Source organism: Meriones unguiculatus, chromosome 9, assembly GCF_030254825.1.
Source record: "Meriones unguiculatus strain TT.TT164.6M chromosome 9, Bangor_MerUng_6.1, whole genome shotgun sequence".
Lineage (NCBI taxonomy): Eukaryota > Metazoa > Chordata > Mammalia > Rodentia > Muridae > Meriones > Meriones unguiculatus.
Genome location: NC_083357.1, coordinates 108,287,905 through 108,307,054, shown reverse-complemented (window position 1 = coordinate 108,307,054; position 19,150 = coordinate 108,287,905). Strand labels below are relative to the sequence as shown.

The window sequence follows — 19,150 nt, the reverse complement described above, 5'->3', positions numbered from 1 at the left end:
GGAACAAAAATTAAGTCTAGCCAAGATTAACTGATGTAGACAAAGTTTCTCTGTGATAAATGTGTCATATACAGTTTTGCTAATGTAGACGATATTCTTGCATGTTAGATGTTCTTTCTGCTATTGGACTAATCTTTACTTGTAAGTTATGTGTTATAATAGGTCTATATTTTAGATTATGCTAGTAAACTTTATATTTTATGCTTATTATGATGATGAATTTTATTACTTGGTAATTTCATAAATGTATATACTATATTATAATTTCTGTTCCTGCTTCTTTATTTTCCATCTCTATCAACCACCACCACATCTTAACCAATCAGTAGCTTTTCTGATTCAGGGCGTGTTAACCATTTAGTTTAACTAAGGCCATCTGTTTAACCACAGAACTAGAAACAGACACTGGAGCCTGGCGTGGTCTATTGGTATACAGCTGAAGGCAATGATTCCCTTTGTTCCTGAATCCATCAAAAGACTGTAGATCACCAGTGAGTGGTAGGAGTATGACCCAGGCACTACCCTGCCTTCATTACTGACTGTTGATAGGTGCAGACCCACTGAAGCATATTCAGCTGCTGTGAGTTCCTGATTACAAGACTTGTACTTTGTCCTGGAGAAGTTCTCACACCCCAGCTTCCCCGCTTCCTGCTCCTATATTCTTTCTCTCTGGTCTTCCACAATAAGTGGGAGACAGTTGAGAGATAGACACTTGTTCGAATGTCATTAAGGAATATGTAAAAGAGCAAGTAAAAATCCAATTTAATATATAATATGTAATGCTTTATTTTTTTAATCATTGTTTATTGACACTTGTTTTACACTGAACAAAAAGTGTTTAGTTTTGACTTCAGTAATTGTTTATCAAAATATTTAATGCTTCAAAACAGAAATAAGAGCCCTTTGGATTGTTTTGCTGTTTTTGTCATGTAGCATGAATTTTTCATAATGTTGTTATTAAGTAGGGAAATTTTTATGAATTTTCCAAGGGTTTCCAATTCTATTTTTATCTTTTATTAAATATTTAAAATAGCTAAAGAAGTGCTTTTGTTTATAATAAAAATTACATTATCTGTTCAGAGTACATTTTGAGATAATCCACATAAAGTGTTAAAAAAACATCTTAGAATGTTGTAATAACTGAATTAGTGTTAGTGGTTGCTATAGGCAGGTTTACTGTGATACTGGTAATTGTCACAGCCATCAGTGTTGTTTGAACCAGTGTTATAAAGAAATCACTGGAGAAAGCAACATAAGATCTGAAAGTCTTTTTTTTTTTTTTTTTTTTTTCAGTACAGACATTGTTTAAAGAAAGGCTATTGGTAGATCTTAATTAGTTGTGGATTTCTAACACCCATGAATCCACCAAAAGCTTACAAGAGTGTTGACTTTTATATTTCATGAACTTCTACTTGTTTACTGCAATTAAAAACTGACAGTGTTTGAAAGACAACACTTGTGGTGATGGCCTGCTACAGATCCTTGCATGATGAAACTTATTCAAGCCATCTGTAGCACAGAATACATGGAGAACTCTCCTGTGCTATTTTCTGTTGATAATGTCAAAAATTATGAGTAATAATGAAATTGTTTGAACTATTAAGTGAAGCTTGAGTGTAAAATGTATTTTAATAGGCTAAAGAGAAATTATAAAGAAGTTACTAAACTGTGGAATAAATGTGTGGTTTGACTATATTAATGTGTCTGTAACATCAAAGTCAATATTTAGATAAGAAAGTGATGGATAATTTTATAGAAAATGAGCGATCACTTTAAGCTTTTAAGAATTCAAAGTTAGACCTTATTAATATATCACAGATGGAAAGCAGTATAAATGGATGTCTTGATACTGAATGTTGCTGAGATGAGTTTTATTACTTTTATTAGTATATATGAATACACTAACATTATGTGAATTGATATGATACTGTTTAAAGGGAAATGAATATATTCATGATCATTTATTATTGTTTGTGCATTTTGTATGAATTATGTGTTAGAATTTATAGTTTAATCATACAAGCTTTTGTTAACTAAGAAATTAGGCTGTCTTAGGTTGTTTTTATATTTCACAGCTAATTTTATTTATTTATTCTCATATATTTTTATTATTATTATTAGAATTTATTTTTTTTATCCCAGTTGTAGACCCTTCCCTGTTTCCTCCTGGTCCCACCCACCCTCTCTCTTTTCTCCCATATCCTATCCCTAGTCCACTGATAGGGGAGGTCCTCCTCCCCTACTATCTGACCCTACCTGATCAGGTCTCATCAGGACTGTTTGGATCTCCTTTCTCTGTGGCCTAGCAAGACCACCTCGCCAGGGAGTGATTAAGGAGCAGACAACCAAATTCCTGCCAGAGATTGTACCTGTTCTTCTTACTGGTGGATCCACGTGGAGACTGAGATCCCTATGGGCTACATCTAAGCAGGAGGTCTAGGTCCTCTCCATGCATGGACCTTGATTAATTCATCAGTCTTTGTAGGCCCCTCAGGGTCCATATTTTGGGGGTCTGTTGGTCTCCTTGTGGAGCTTTTGTCCTCTCCAGGTTTTCTATCTCCCCCTTCTCAATAAGATTCTCTGCACTCTGCCCAAAGTTTGGCTATGTGTCTCAGCAGCTGCTTCAATGCCCTACTGGGCAGTCTTTCAGAGGCCCTCTGTAGAAGGTTCCTGTTCTGCTCCCTGTCTACTCCCACTATTGATGTCTACTGAATGAGGATTAAGCATCTTCTCTAGGGTCCTCCGCATTGTTTAGCTTCTTTAGGACTATAGATTTTAGTATGTTTATCCTATTATATGGCGACTATCTGCTTATAAGTGAGTATATACCATTTTTGTCTTTCTGTTTCTGGGTTACCTAACTCTGGATGATCTTTTCTAGTTCCATCCATTTACCTGCAAATTTCATGATTTCTTTGTTTTTAATAGCTGAGTAGTAGTCCATTGTAAAGTGAGCCACAATTTCTGTATCTATTCCTCAGTTGAGGGACATCTAGGATGTTTCCAGATTTTGGCTATTACAAATGAAGCTGCTACGAACATAGTTGAACAAATGTCCTTGTTGTATGATTGAGCATCTTTCAGATATATGCCGAAAAGTGTTATAGCTGGGTCTTGAGGTAGCCCTATTCCCAGTTTCCTGAGAAAGTGCCAGACTGATTTAGAAATTGTCTGTACAAGTTAACATTTCCACCAGCAATGGAGACCACTTCCCCTTTCTCCACAAGCGTATACTATCACTTGAGGTTTTGATCTTAACCATTCTGATGGATGCATACAAGCTTTTAAATATTTAAAAACTATTGAAATTCTTCCATGACAATTTTGTACATGTAACAGATTTATTCTGATTATAAAATCACATTCTGATCTTTTTCCATAACATTCCTACACTTTGAATTCTGAATTTCACCTTTCCATTATTTCCTCCCGAGGATTACATTTTTGAATTCTATCACACATTTTGGACTTATCACAATAACTCCAAACTTGTTTTCAATTATATGTATAAAGTATATACAATTTATAACTACAGTAAGGAAATATTTTTCTTTAAATGAAATTTTGAAATGAAGTATGTAATCTGTATGTTAAAATATACAAAATAAAATGTTTCTTTTTAAAGAAAATATTTTAAGCCTTGATATTTTGCATAATTACCAAGTTTTATTTTAGAAAACTTTGCTATTAAATACCTTTTATATAAAGTAAGTTACATGAAACTCATTCAAGGCTATGGATTTTCTTTGCTCAAATTTAAAAGCACAAGCAGGAAGTGAGTAAATGGACATAAAAATTCTTTATCAGGTGTGCCAAATTCAATGTTTAATAATCAGAGAGCAATACAGTATACTCATTACAAATTCATTTCTGAAATCAACAAAGTTTGGCGATAGATTTTTAAACATGCATGAAAATAAGCTCTGCATGTAATTTCACTAGCCTCCAAATTCCTTGATTATAGCAACTCCATTCTAATAGTAATGTCTCCCTGATCTAAACAACTCAATAATGTTGATATGGAAACTGTGATTTCTGGAATATCCCTCCCAAATTTTGTAGAATCACTATTTTGAATTAAAATATTTAATTACAGATCTTTTTACACACATTTGTACAAGTATAGCATGTGTATGTATGTATAAAGTACATATGTGTATGGATATACATATATATGTGCATCGTGGTTTCTGACTTTTTGTGGGTGTTTCATGTCTGCAAATTTGTGTGTCTCAAATCCCTATGGTTTCTTGTGCTTTATTTTTGTCTTCTTATATTTGTATGTATTCTCTAAATATATATATTTCCTAATATAGATGAGTCTATACTGTAGAGATTTTGCTTATTGGCTCATGATTTTATTGTTAGGCTCTTAAAAGTCTGTCTCTATTTCTCTACATATGACCTTTTATCAGATTTTCAACTTTGCTTTTTATGTACTTACATACATTTTTATTAGTGTATTTACATGCGCTGTAAAATGCCTTCTAACTTTATATTTCCTTCTTCTTGTGATTCATTATACTTAAGATGGAATTCTGGCCTTTACATATATGTTCTTCCTAGTTTCATGTCTACTTGACATAACTAGAACTGTCTGAAAGGAAGGAATCTCAACGGAGAGTGAAATTGCCTCCGTTAAAGTCTGGCAGTGCTCTGCTGTATTTTTGTTGTTGTTGTTGAACAAATTTATTTTATCCATAATAATATAGACATGGCTATAACGTACTTATAATAAGAACTATTTGATAGAGAATGAACAGTGTGGCTCCAACACTTATTACTTGGCCCAAAATTCCTACGATAGGACTAAGCAGGGACAGAATTTTGTTGTCACCAACATGGTAATAATTAAAAAAAAGGCTTGATTCCAGGAGCTCTGCTGTATTTTCTTAATCTTAATTGCAGTGGAAGGGTGTAGCCCATTGTTGGGTCTTCCATTTCTGGGTTTGATGTTCTTGTCTTGGGTTCTATGAGAAAGCAGGCTGAACAAGCCAAGGGGAGAAAACCAGTAAGAAGCCATGTTCCATTGCCTCTGTATTAATTCATGTGATCAGGTTCCTACATACTTGATTTCATGTCCTTACTTATTCCAATGATGTATAGTAATGTAGAAGTGTAAGTCATGTAGACTGTATCCTCATCAATTTGTTTTGGTCTTGGTGTTTCATCATTGCAATAGTAACCCTGACTGTGACAGCATGTGAATGGAATGCACTGTCACTAAGCTACATTCCTAAGAAGCTTTGAAGGGTTAAAAAGTACAGTAAGACCTGGAGGGGACAGAGCTCCACAAGGAGACCAACAGAGGGAAAAAAAAAATCTGGGCACAAGGGTCTTTTCTGAGACTGATACTCCAACCAAGGACCATTCAAAGAGATAACCTAGAACCCCTGCTCAGATGTAGCCCATTGCAGATCAGTATTCAAATGAGTACCCTAGTAAGGGAACAAGGATTATCTCTGACATGAACTGAGTGGCTGGCTGTTTGATCAACTCCTCCTGAGGGGGGAGCAGCTATGCCTGTCTACAGAGGAAGACAGTGCAGTCAGTCCTGATGAGACCTGATAGGCTAAGGTCAGATGGAAGGTGAGGATGATTTCCCCTATCAGTGGACTTGGAGAGGGTCATGGGAGGAGACAAGAGAGACAGGGGGCTACAGCTGGGATACAAAGTAGACAAACTGTAAATAATATAAAAAATTAAAATTAAAATAAGCAGTCTCTTTAGTTTATACCAAAAAATTCTCTCAAATAGGAACGCTTCATGATTGCATGTACATTCGCTTCATTTAATCAATAGCATTTTTAAATTCCTTACATTATGTATTATAAAAATAATATAAAATAACTTTTATAAAAATGTCAAATATATGTAACTGAAGATATGTATACATTCTTCTATTTGTATTGTTTTTTGTTGTTGTTTGATAAAGATAAAATGGATGCAATTTATTCTACATTTAAGTTTACTTATTTACTTACTTTCTCACGCATTTGTTTTGAGACAGGGTTGCAGGTAGCCCAGGCTGAAAGGCATAATATATGGCACTATGTAGAATGACTTGAGCTTCTGACTAGCCTTCTGCTGTCTCTGAGTGTTGGACTTACAGCTTCAGCCACATAGCAATACCTTCACCTGGATTTGTTGATCTTTACAGCTAAGAAAATGTTATTGTCATTTTAATATTTCATCATTACAGTCCCAGTAGTCTAACACAGGAATGCATGTAACAGTTTCCCAAGATGACTTTTCCAGAACCTGGTCAAAGGTGCTATTTTGTTTCTTTTCTTTGCAGCACTTTGTTTTACTATAATTTGAATGTAAATTAATCTCAGTGGTTGTCCATTTAATGAGTGTCAAATCTCTTTGTTTTTAAAAGGCTTAGAATCATCTAGATTGTGACTCATATTGGACATCCCAGTGCTAATTGATGGTTGTTCATTTATTCACAATTGTAAAAGAAAGATAATTGCAGCTTGCATTTTAAAAGCATTTTATGTTTTCTTTTGCAGAGGAAAAAATACATATTTGAAGTCGTACTAAACTGCCATAAATAATTTTACGTTTATAATATAGGCATTCATTGGGAAGTCTTATAAGTTTACTGATATGTTAGGCTACTGAAGAGTACAATAGTATGTGTGTGTATGGGAGCTCCTGAAAAGAACACTATAAAGATCCATAGTTACACAGCAAAGAGCTCAATTCTGAATTATTTTTCTCTTAGTCATACTGTTGTTCTAATCTCTTGCTTTCATAAACCTCCTATTACCACCACATATCTGTTTCCTGTCTTATCTCTCTCATCTCCATCATCTCTGTTTTTATCACCTTCTTGTTTATCTCCATCATCTCTATTTCCATCCCCATCTCTTCTGGAACTTTTTTTTTTTTCATGATCAGTGTTGACTCCTAAAGGAGTCGTAACCTGTTAGACTAATGAGCAGACAAAATGCTTTAAACATAATCAAGTATAGTTTCTTTACATATCTCTCTCTCCCTAATTTTGATCTGGAACTTGCTTTGCAGACCAGGCTTTTCTCGAACTCACAGAGATCCACCTGCCTCCCCAGTGCTAGGATTAAAGGCACGGACCACCACATCTAGCTACAATTCCATTTTTTAACAGGTAAAATATACATGTCTATACATTAAAAGTAACTTGATATTTAAAATAAAAACCTCAGAAGGTATGAGTTCCCCATGTCACACACACTGCTTCTTTTCTGAAATACCTTCTTCTATATTATTAAATTCTGCTTAAATTTTTTCAAAATTCAAATTGAGGTAAACGTTTCTGAAAAGATTTTCAGACTTTCATGAATTTTCTATTGGCTTTTCATTTGCTTGACTGAAACTTTTCATACTTCCATGATTGTACATATACAAATACTTCATGCCTGATCTATACTTGTGCTTTCTTGTTCTATGAGAGCCATGAAGTTAAAATTTACTTAAGAATCATATAACCAGAATAAAAATACAGTTTAAATGTAGTTACAGCATGTTATGAAAAAGTTTGGGTAATATTTTTGAGTGGCAATTTAATGTAGCCATTACTTTTTAAAAGACAACATCAGACTGAGAAATGCTAAGTAATTTCTCTGTTGATTCTGCCGAGATTCATATTTATTTCTTATGGATACTCATCATTGTTCAGTATTTAATAGTTATAATTTATGTTTTGGGTTCTTTCTAGTTTAATGTTACAAATGATCATACACTAGAAATTATCATAAGAGCAAGTCATGATAGACAACACCTCATTTTTAGATTTAATGTTTTGGTAAATATTGGAATATTCCATTTCTGATTATTGTTGTAACAGCCTCAATGATTGCACATTCTTACATGAATAAGTTCTTGGCAGAAGCTTGTCCTATCATGTGAGGCTTCTTTTAAAATTTCTAGAAAACAGACATGCTTGGCATCATACAGACTAAGAAGTTTATATTTAAGGATATATATGTATATATTCATGTAATAAAATTAATGAAAATACTTTTTGATTGTGAGAGAGCAGGGAGAATAAATGGTAATGTTTAGAGGGAGGGTATAAATGATGTAATTATATTACATTCATAAACAAAAAGTTAAAGAAAAAATAGTTCTGAGCCTAATATACAAGTGTTAGTGCACAATGAGAATTTGTTTTATTAAAAATAAGGCGCATTAGTTATTTTTAAAAAGATTCAAAGTTACAGAGTTTTTTTTAACTTTTCTTCCTGTACCATGCTTGGGATGAATTCAAATTTTCTTTGGCCTAAAAAGTTATTTGAAATTATAAAAATGAGGTTGTATATTTGTACAATTATAAGAATCTATTGCCTCAGTTTATATCTAGGCTTTTAAGTCAAAACTTTTAGCTTAAAGGGCACAACAACATAAAATTTTTAGGATTAATATTAAATTCCTCAATGAACACCAATATTTCATTAAAAATTCTTGAGATTTTTTAGCTGCATAAGAACACAAGCACAAAGCAAAGGAAAGTGTCCTCAGAACAAAACAGCAGCTTACCGACTGAGAAAAGATCTTCACCAAACCTATATTTGACAGCCTACAGACTGGGAAAGGATTTTCACCAACCCTTTATCTGACAGATGGCTGATATCCAGAATATATAAAGAACTAAAGAAGTTAAAAAGCAATAAATCAGCACTCCAATTAAAAAATTGGGTACAGAGCTAAACAGATATTTCTCTGTAGAGGAATATTGCATGTCAGAGAAACACTTAAATGCTCAAAGGTGCTTAGCCATCAGGGAGATGCAAATCAAAACGACCCTGAGATTTTACCATACACCAATCAGAATGGCTAAGATCAAAAACTCAAGTGACAGCACATGCTGGAGAAAATGTGGAGAAAGGAGAACCCTCCTGCATTGCTGATGGGAATGCAAACTTGTACAACCACTTTGGAAATCAATCTGGGGCTTATTGTGGACAATTGGAAATAACGCTTCCTCAAGATCAAGCTATACCACTCTTAGGCATGTATCCAAAATTTGTGCAAGCAGACAACAAGGACATATGATCAACCATGTTTGTAGAGGCTTTATTTGTTTGTTTGTTTTTATTTTAAATTTTTAATTTTTTATACTAATTACAGTTTATTTACTGTGTATTCCAGCTGTAGCCTCCTTCCTCATTCCTTCCCAATCCTACCCTCCCTCCATCATTACCTCCCTGCCCCTCTCTAAGTCCACTGATAGGGGAGGTCCTCCTCCCCTTCCATCTGACTGTAATTTATGAGGTCTTATCAGGACTGGCTGCAATGTCCTCCTCTGTGGCCTAGCAAAGCTGCTCCTCTGTCGGGGGAGGGAGGGAGATGATGAGCAGTAAAAGAGCTCCCACTGAGATCATTTCAGAGACAGTCTTTGTTCCCCTTACTAGAATACCCACTTAGATGCTGAGCTGCCATGGGATATATCTCAACAGGAGTTCTAGGTTATATCCATGCATAGTCCTAGGTTAGAGAATTAGTCTCAAAAAAGACCTCTGTGCCCAGATATATTTGGTCCTGTGGCGCTCCTGTTCTCTCCAGGTCTTACTAATTCCCCCTTCTTTCATATGATTCCCTGCACTCTGCCCAAGGTTTGATTATGAGTCTCAGCATCTGCTTTGATATACTGCTAGGTAGAGTCTTTCAGAATTCCTCTATGGTAGGCTTGTGGCTTTATTTATAATAACCTGGAAACAACCTAGATGTCCCTCAATGGAGGAATGAATACAGAAATTTACACAAAGGAATACTACTCAGTAATTAAAAACAAGGTAATCATGAAATTTGCAGGCAAATGGTGGGGTCTAGAAAAGATCATACTGAGTGAGGTATTCCAGAAGCAGAAAGACACACAGTATATATTCACTTACAAGTGGATACTAGACCTATAAGATAGGATAAACATACTAAAATCTGTACATGTGAAGAAGCTAAACAAGAAGGAGGACCCTTGATAAGATGATCAATCCTCACTTTGGAAGAAGGAGAAAATAGGAATCAGGACTGGATCCTACCACAGAGGGCCTCTGAAAAACTCTACTCAGCAGTATTTCAAAGCAGATGCTGAGACTCATAATCAAACCTTGGGTAGAGTGCAGGGAATCATGTTCAAGAAGAGGGAGATAGTAAGACCTGGAGAGGATAGGAGCTCCACAATAGCAACAGAATCAAAAAATCTGGACACAGTGGTCTTTTCTGAGACTGATACTGAAACCAAGGACCATTCATGGATATAACCTAGGACCCCTGCTTAGATATAGCCCATGACAGCTCAGTATCTAAGTGGGTTCTCTAGTAAGGGGAACAGGGACTGTCTCTGACATGAACTCAACGGCTTGCTCTTTGACCACCTCCCTGAGGAGGGAGCAGCCTTGCCAGGCCACAGAGGAGGACATTGCAGCCAGACCTGATAGCTAGGGTCAGATGGAAGGGGAGGAGGACCTCCCCTATCAATGGACTTGGAGATAGGCAAGGAGGAGATGAGGAAGAGAGGGTGGGGTTGGGAGAGAATTTGGGAGGGGGCTACAGAGGGGATGCAAAGCAAATAAAATGTAATTAATGTAAGAAATAAAAATCTCAAACAAGAAAAAATAATAAATGCAAAATAAAAAAGAATACAAGCATACTAATAGGGAGAGATAAAGAATTTCATTTTCATGTTTTATGTAAATTTTAACAACACTCTAATATTTATTCTTTAAGATAAGCAGGAGCGATCCATGAGATTTTTTGCTATATTAGTGTGTCCTGTTTGTTATAAATTAATTTTAATTACTTAAGAATATATTTTGCAACATAGATGGCATTAAGACTTTCGTTAAATTGCAATGTAGTGTCACTGTAACAATTAAATAATGATATAGGTAAATATCTTGAAAACTGACATATTCAAATATCCCTTATAAGTTTTTCAGCTTTTATCTATGATGTTTATTATATCCATCTCACTTTTATGCAATATGTGTTACTATATTTATTGCCTCTAAAGTCAACAGAATAAATAAGTGTCAGTAGCAAGTTTTGCTTATTATTTTATGCATTCATTGACACACATCCTTTAGTTTGTTTGGGCTTCTCTAAGAAATAATATCACAGTGAAATCTACAAAGAAAGCCATTAAATAATTAAACTGCAGAAAATAAAGTTATAGACATAGTTTTATTAAGGGTTGCATTTTAGGATTATTGGTACACAAACTGACTTCAAACACAGTATGAGCTCTGCTAGAATTTAAGTAACATAAAAAACAATTTTGCATTTCTGCACATCAATATAGCTAGACCCCTAGCATTCCTGAATTACAATTTAATATTTTAAATGATAATATTACAGTCCTTTCTCATGATTAACTATTTAAACTGATCTTATAATTTATATAATACAGTAGAACTTCTATAGTTTTATTTTGAAGTCATAGGATACTCAATTTCAATTTCAATTTGAAGATGAAATTAAAAGTAAGCATTGTAACAACCAAAAAAATAAGCAGGACATGTAAAGGTGATTGATTGATGTTTGATCAATGCAATTCAAGAAGTGTTCAAAATTGTGATTAACTTTTGAGAGAGGTAGAATTAACCTGTCCCTGAGTAGACTCCCCTAGTTGGTTATCGCTAACAAAATGTTTAGTCCTGAAATCATAAATGAACAAGCAACAAAAATGGACTCAGACATTGTATGTATGTATGTATGTATGTATGCATGTGTGTGTGTGTAGTTGTGTATGTATGTATGTGTGACAATAATAATTAAACAAAAATATGCCATCAATTTGAAAGACAGTGGGAATGGAGGATTGGGAGGGGCAAGGAGGTCATGAGAAAGGTTGGAAAGAGGAGAACAGGAAAGTGATGTAATTATATTTTATTTAAAATGTTAAAATTAGTGTTGTGGAAGCCAATACCAATGAATTTTCTGTGCACCTGAGGCTCAGTGTAGAGAGTAGGAGCTAGAGGATCATGGTTTTGCTATGAGATTATGTTTCCTATTAATATCAGAAGCTATACTTAAAATGTCTCACTAATATGATTTCCCAACATGCCAAACTAGGTGGGAAATATTCCACAAGTCTTAACCCTTCACAAAGCGCTATAGCAACAGAGTGAACCTGGACATAAGATGTGTGGGAAAACCACACCAATTGGTTGTCCAATGCTAAATTATCAGCCCTGAAATAATACATGCAAGTAACTTTTTATGGAGCCAAGAAGATATATGCCAGAACATATATGTATATACAAATAAAAATGTGCATGCAAAATAATTAATGAGAAAAGAAGCCTTGAATTTGAAGGTAAGCATTGATAATTATACAGAGGGATTTGAGGAAAAGAAAAGGGAAGGGAGAAATATGATTAAATTAAAATATGAAAATTAAATACAATAAATACAAACAAAAGTAAATTGTGACTTCTATCAGTATCTGACCTGAAGTATTTGAAATTCTAAAGTTTTACGTTTACTGTGTATTCCCTTAATTTATAGAATAATTTCTAACTACATTCTAAAACATTTTTTGCACTTTTACAAATCAATCTTAAATGAGAGCCAATAGTTTCTCACACATAACATGAACTACAGTCTGAATTTTCTCTTAGCTATATTCTAACAAAGGTTCAACAATTTTAACTTGACATATGCATAGTTTAACATCTGTGATAATCAATATGACATATTACAGGCACATACCCTCATTGTCAATGCACCTTTATATCAGTGGCTAAAACACACAGTATAAATTATAGCGTTTTTTAAAATATTTGTTTTTTTTTCCTCTTATTGAAGATAGCTTCTTTACTTATACAATACATCCTTATTACAGTTATCCCTCTTTCTACTCCTCCCAGTTCCTTCCCACCTTCGCTCCCAACCCAAAAGACTCTGTCTCTTGTTTGTAAAGAGGCGTCTAAGGGATAATAATAAAAAAATGAATGTAATGAGATAAAAAAAAAAAAAAAAACTAACACATCAGATTTGGACAAAACAAGCAGGAGGAAACAAGCTCAAGAGAAAGCCCAAGAACCAGACCCACTTGTTTGTACCCTCAAGAATCCCATTAAAGGAAGCCTAAACTGGAAGAGTTAATACATACAGAAAGGACCTGATAGAGACCCATGCAGTTCTACTGCATGCTGCCATAGTCTCTTTGAGTTCATATGTCTGTGATAATGTTGATTTAGAATGTCTTGTTTTCTTGGTGACCTCCTTCCCCTCTGGTTCTTATACTCTTTCTGTCTCCTCTTGAACAGGGTTCCCTGAGACCAGAGGAAAGGAATTTTGAGGAGGCATCCATTTAGGCCTAAATGCTTAAATATATTCTTATACTAGAGGTTAATGTGGCTCTCACCCTTCATCAAAGAAGTGTTTCTTTATGGCAAATGGAGACCATTATAGAAAACCAAACGAGACATAATGCATATATCAAGGATCATGGGGAAAAGAGTCCAAACAGATCACCTTTAACACAATTGATGGACCAAGGCTTAGGGAAAATCTTGGAATAAGGGACAGGAATACTCTTAGAACCATAGGATCATGAAGTCTGTTATGACATTATGACTCTCATAAATGGCTGCTTAAACCAGACCTGAACAATGACAACATTAATAGACACACTAATGAGGAAGGGAGGTTGGTTGAAGTCACCCAAAGAACTTTATGCTCCAAAAAATGCTGAAAGTGGGAGAATTGCTCTCTCTCAGGTACAAGCCCCTAATTCCTTATCCAATAAAAAATAGACAACCCTGAAATCATATGTATGCAAACAATAAAAACAGAGCCAGTTGCTTCTCTCTCTCTCTGTGTCTTGCCCTCCTTCTGTGTGTGTGTGTATGTGTGGTGTGTAAAACTAACAAAGAAGAGGCTATTAATTTTAGAGGGAGAAGCAGAGACATGGGAATGATTGGAGGGAGAAAATAGAAGAGGGGTTATGTAATTATATTTTAATTAAAATGGTTTAGAATAAAAAACTGCATGTGATCACTATCAAGATATGTGCTTCAAATGATATACATGCTTTAACATTTTAAGTCAAAATTTTCAGCACTCCTAGCTTATGTCCTTTCATAACCCTCAAAACTTGCAACTCATTTTTTATCTTGTAAACATTGAATTGACAGATTACTTTGAACTCAATAGCCCATATCATTTTGTTTATTGACTAATAGCTCAGCCTAGTCTCTAAGATAAAGATTCATTTAAAAAAGTATTATTTTGTTCCAAAAACTCAGTGGTAATTCTTTAATGTTACCTATTAGCCAAAACCCAAACATTGGTAATTATGCACAATTTTTATTGTTATAAAGATTTAAACAATATCTGTATATCTCAACCCATTGATAGATTGATGTGCTTTTAAAATATATCGTTTATTGTAAATTTTGTCATAGATCTCTCTTCAGTTCTCTTTCTTTTAGCCTTTACTTTATTTTTCTCTAGTATTGGGAAAGAATCTGAGAAAAACCTTTCATCACTCTCTGCTCTTGCTTGAGACTGGTTAAGTGGTGATCTGGTTTAACTTGCTTCTCATTTCCTTGTACTGTTTCTGAACTGCCAGTGAAATGAAAAACAACTGGAGATATTTTGAAAATCTCTTCTTACTGTGCTTTCTCCATGTGATGTTAGGCAAGTTCTTGATTCTTTTAGCCTCTATAAGATATTAGAATGATTATTGCTTTCCCACTGCATTAAAATCATGGATGTAAAAAATAAATAGTATTTTTTTTAGCTTTTAAAGATAATAAGATTTTTGAACTATTTTGTCCAGATGGAATTTAAGGAGTGTTGTTGAGGAGTGCCATGGGGTCAGAGTCTCCTTAAACCAGAATCTAGAGATTCTTTTGTCATTACTCTTAGTAAATGTAGATGCAGTGGAGTAATATTCTGTTACATGTGATCACATTCACTTAGCATGACTTTCCTCCTTTTGATTCTCTGTGGTGAAAAGCATTCATTAGTTGAATACTCGTCCTAAAAGTTTTGGCTCCTCTAAATAATATTTGGATGTGTTTGTGTGTGTGTGTGTGTTTGTATAAAGAAAGAGAGAGATGAAGCTGCTTTTTAGTTTTAAATTTTTCTTCTTTATACTCATTATTATTTATTATGATTTATTCACTTTGTAACTGGGCTTTAGTCCAATCCCTTTTCTCCTTCCAGTCCCACCCTCTCTCCCTCTATGCCCCTCCCCTAGTCTACTGATAGGTGTGGTCCTCCTCCCCTTCTTTCTGAACCTAGCCTATCAGGTCTCATCAGGACTGGCTGGATACTCTTTTTCTGTGGCTTAGTAAGGCCACCTCCATGGGGAAGTGATCTTGGGCAGGTGGCCAAGGGGAGCAACAGTGCTGGGTGGCAGCCAGGGAATTTTTCTCGGTATTAGCCTGGTAGCCTGAAGATGGACCTTCACATATCCCCTCTCATCTGAGAAACACAGATGTGGGAGTTTAGGGGGCTATAGTATGGCTCACCCGTCACCCTGCTGTCACTGGTGAACTACCTTTTAAATACTCCGTATGGTCGGTGCTGCCATCTTGGATCTCCCCCAAATAATCTTTTATGTGACGCCCTCACATAGCCAGTCACCTGGTTTGTCACAAATAAAGACCATTAATTAAAAATGTCCCGCATCTCCTTTGCTATTACCTCTCATACTGATTTTATAAGCTGCGTGAGATATACCCTACAACATAAAGTTGACCTCTAAGTACCCGCAACCTTAAATGGCTCAAGCACACATTCTCTCTGTCTTCACGAGGATAGGTGTGTTATCTCACAGCACTGAGCTTGGGCAAGACAATTCTACAGAGTGGTCAACAGCTGGTCAAGAGTTCATGAGAGTGATGCAAAGTGGTAATCTTAAGAAGCGTTTTGTCTGATTGCATGCGGGTTGATGCCCCAGGTCCCGCCTCTGAGAAAAAGGTATCAGACGGGTCTGATGCTCTTTGGGTGGATGACACCAAAATGAACATCTGTACAAAGTCCCAATTTATTTCTAATATCAGAGATCAGACCTCTACTCTTGCCTGATGCGTCTAAAACAAAAAGGGGAAACTGTAGAGAGCTGTGGAATGCTATGCCTTAAAGATGGAGCTGGTTTCTGCCTTCCACCTTCCCGATGGTGAGTGCTCTCTGTCATGAACAACTCCACATTTGGCTAAGGCCGAGGATCTGGCTTGCTTCCATGTATGTGGACCTATCTGCATTGCCCCCGTGGCACGCCTGGGTTGGCTACCCAGAGGCTATTTAAGCTGTGGGCTGGCTTTCCCCAGGGTCCGAGGATTGTTCAAGGTTCCTGAATAAACTGCATTGAAAAAAAAATAAAAAAAAAAATAAAAAGAAAAAAAAATGTTTTATTGTTTTAAGGATTAAAAAAAAAAGAAGCGTTTTGTATTTTCCACAATATTTTTGTCTGAGTCCCATTTTTTGTCTTTCTAGGATCCCTCCAGCTATTCAGAACTGACTTCATGGGCAGCTTGTCATGTTTAATTCCAACAGTTCTTTACCTGAATGCTCCAAGATATTGATGAAGTAAACAACTATGTCAAGCCTTGCAACACTAGAAATCTTGGACAAACCTGGGAGACAGATTGTCAATATCTAAGGTATTTATTTTCTGTAAGGAATACACAAAGTCTATAGACATAATGTCACAATGGCATTAAATAATATAATTAACAAAAATAATTCCCTTAGGTCAAGTTCTTTAGACATTAATGTGTAATGTATATACAAGCTAATTTTCAAGTAATTTTGATCTAGAAATTGTTAGAATTTTAACATAAAATACATTAATTGCAATGACAATTTAGATACATATTAATTTCAGCAACCATTTGGATGCCTGAATTGCTATTAAAACAAGGTGTTCTTTGTATAGTTTTTACATCTATGACCCTGATATAAAGATACACAAACTTTTAGTTTCCTGGTGATTACCTACCAACTATGTTAACCAGGCCTTGTTGTATATGATGCCAAGCAAGTGTTTTACTACTAATCTTCATTCTCACATCTCAAAACTTGGATGGTTTTATTTTGGTTGTTGACAAGGTCTTCCTTGTCAATTCTATGCAGGACTTAGACTTCTGCTTTTCCTGCCTGAACCTCCTAAGTGTCTCAGTTTGCAGGTGTGTTCCTTCAAACTTGGGCAAGGGCCTTGTTTTCCTTTTTTCAATTCCTATAAGCAAAAATACATTTTTTCTCTTTTTGCATGCAAGTTCGTGTCTTCTCATGGCACGTCCTTTTACCAAACTCTAAGAGAATAGTAACAATTTCACTGTATAATGTGTAGCTGGCAGACCTGGTAGTTTTGGTTTTGTTTTGTTGTTGTTTAGTTGGTTGTTTTTTTTATTATGGGACCACTATAACTGGTTATTGGTGGAAAAATTTTGGATACAAGATCTTAGTTATTCATCCTGCCTCAACTCACTTTCTTCATGTTCATTTACCGGTGAAGCTTTGTATAGCAGAAGAGGTATCATTTCTTTGTACCAACTTTGGGAAGTAGAAATGTAGACAGGCATCTCCTCATGTCTTGGCAATGGGAAAGACAATGACTCAGTGAGTCACCAGAAGGATGGTGGACTATGCCAATCCTGCCTCTCTAGTTTCTGTATTGTGCTCAGGACATAAGAGTATCAAAGAATCAGAAAAAGAGAGAGAGAATTAGAGTTAACCTGTCTCTTCTGAGCTAACACAATTGACTCCTTGGTTTACAAAAGGAATCTTGTTGCTTAACATACTACTAAAGTTAACATGTCCTGGCCTTTGAATGTTGACCCACTGTATATCTGTTTCTCCTAGTCATTTATAGCAATCAATTATTTCACTCTCAAATCTTCCAGCTTTGTACCACCAGTTAATCACCTAACCAGTTGCAAAGCATCCTCTGTTTTTCTTTGTCCTTGAACCAAAATTTGGAATTCATTACTAATTGGTAATTTTTATAAATATTTTGTACAAAACTATGTACTATTTCAGTGTCAAGTGAACTGTACCTTTCTGTACGTACTATAACTAGAACTTCTAGTTTCTGTCTAACTGTTGTGTCTAAACACTTAGATAAAGTTGACACAACTTTCAACATTTGTGTTGTTGGAAACTCACTGTTCTTGAACTCTATTCTGCTGAAAACTAGAATTTAATATTATTGATTATAAAACATCGGAAAAATGTACACTTACTAATTATATTTACTTATTTATATGTTGTAACATAACCTATTAATATTTCATAACAATGTAAAATACACTGATGAAATCAATTAAAGGTAAATAAAAGAAGTACTCATTCATAGTAAGCCTAACATTCTTCTTCTATTGCACTGAATCATTTTGAAAGATATTGGGAAAATGATGTGTCTGATCTGGCGAAAGGCCAAAAAGAATTTAGGAAAAAAATTCCTCTTTTTATAGTTCAAAGGGAATTTAGGAAAGAAACTCCTCTTTTTATAGAAAAATTATACCTCATAAATAATTTTAAAACAAATAGTATGCCTATTATAATTCTTAAAAGGATTATTTGCCTGTAGCAACAATGTGAATAAAATAGTAGATAGTAAATAGTAGTTAGCTTTATTAATGTTATCATCTTTCTCCTTCATTTCCCAAGCATACGTTCATGCAACTCTTAAAATCATTACTCTTTAAAATATACATGTTTTTGATACATTTATTTTTATATTATAATTGTCAATGTTTCCATCTGCAAAAAAGAGCTACAGAGATTCCTGAAAGCTTGTTTCAAAGCAGAGACTTTATTACTATAGCCTTTATCATTGCATCATTGTTTGTGTGCTGTGATCTTGCAGTATATCTCCGTGTTAGAGTGCTTGTGTTGTGTGTGTCTCTGCAGATCAGTATACACTTGTGTGTTTATGCATGTGGATGAACATGAGGATATCCTTCATTAATGGCTCTCTGCCTTTATTTTTAAATTTTTAAATGTATTTTTATTACAATTTATTCACTTTGTATCCCAGCTGAGGCCACCTCCCTTGGCCTCCTACCAATCTCACCCTTCCTCCCTCTTCTCCCCCTAGTCCACTGATAGGAGAGGTTTTCCTCCCCTTCTAAACAAGGACTCTTGTTGAGTCTGAAGCTCATCAATGTGCTCAACTGGCCTGTCAATGAGTTTCAGAAGGCAATTT

At 35.0% G+C, this 19,150-nt stretch overlaps 1 long non-coding RNA gene across 9 annotated transcripts in view; it reads left to right on the top strand.

The window, feature by feature from the left end:
• Nucleotides 1-19,150, top strand: part of LOC110541176 (uncharacterized) — a 361,531-nt gene that overhangs the window by 15,780 nt on the left and 326,601 nt on the right. For all 9 annotated transcript variants that reach the window (XR_009594300.1, XR_009594303.1, XR_009594297.1 and 6 more), the window contains one exon: nt 16,438-16,604. This is a non-coding gene — a long non-coding RNA (uncharacterized LOC110541176). The remainder of the gene's footprint in view (nt 1-16,437; nt 16,605-19,150) is intronic.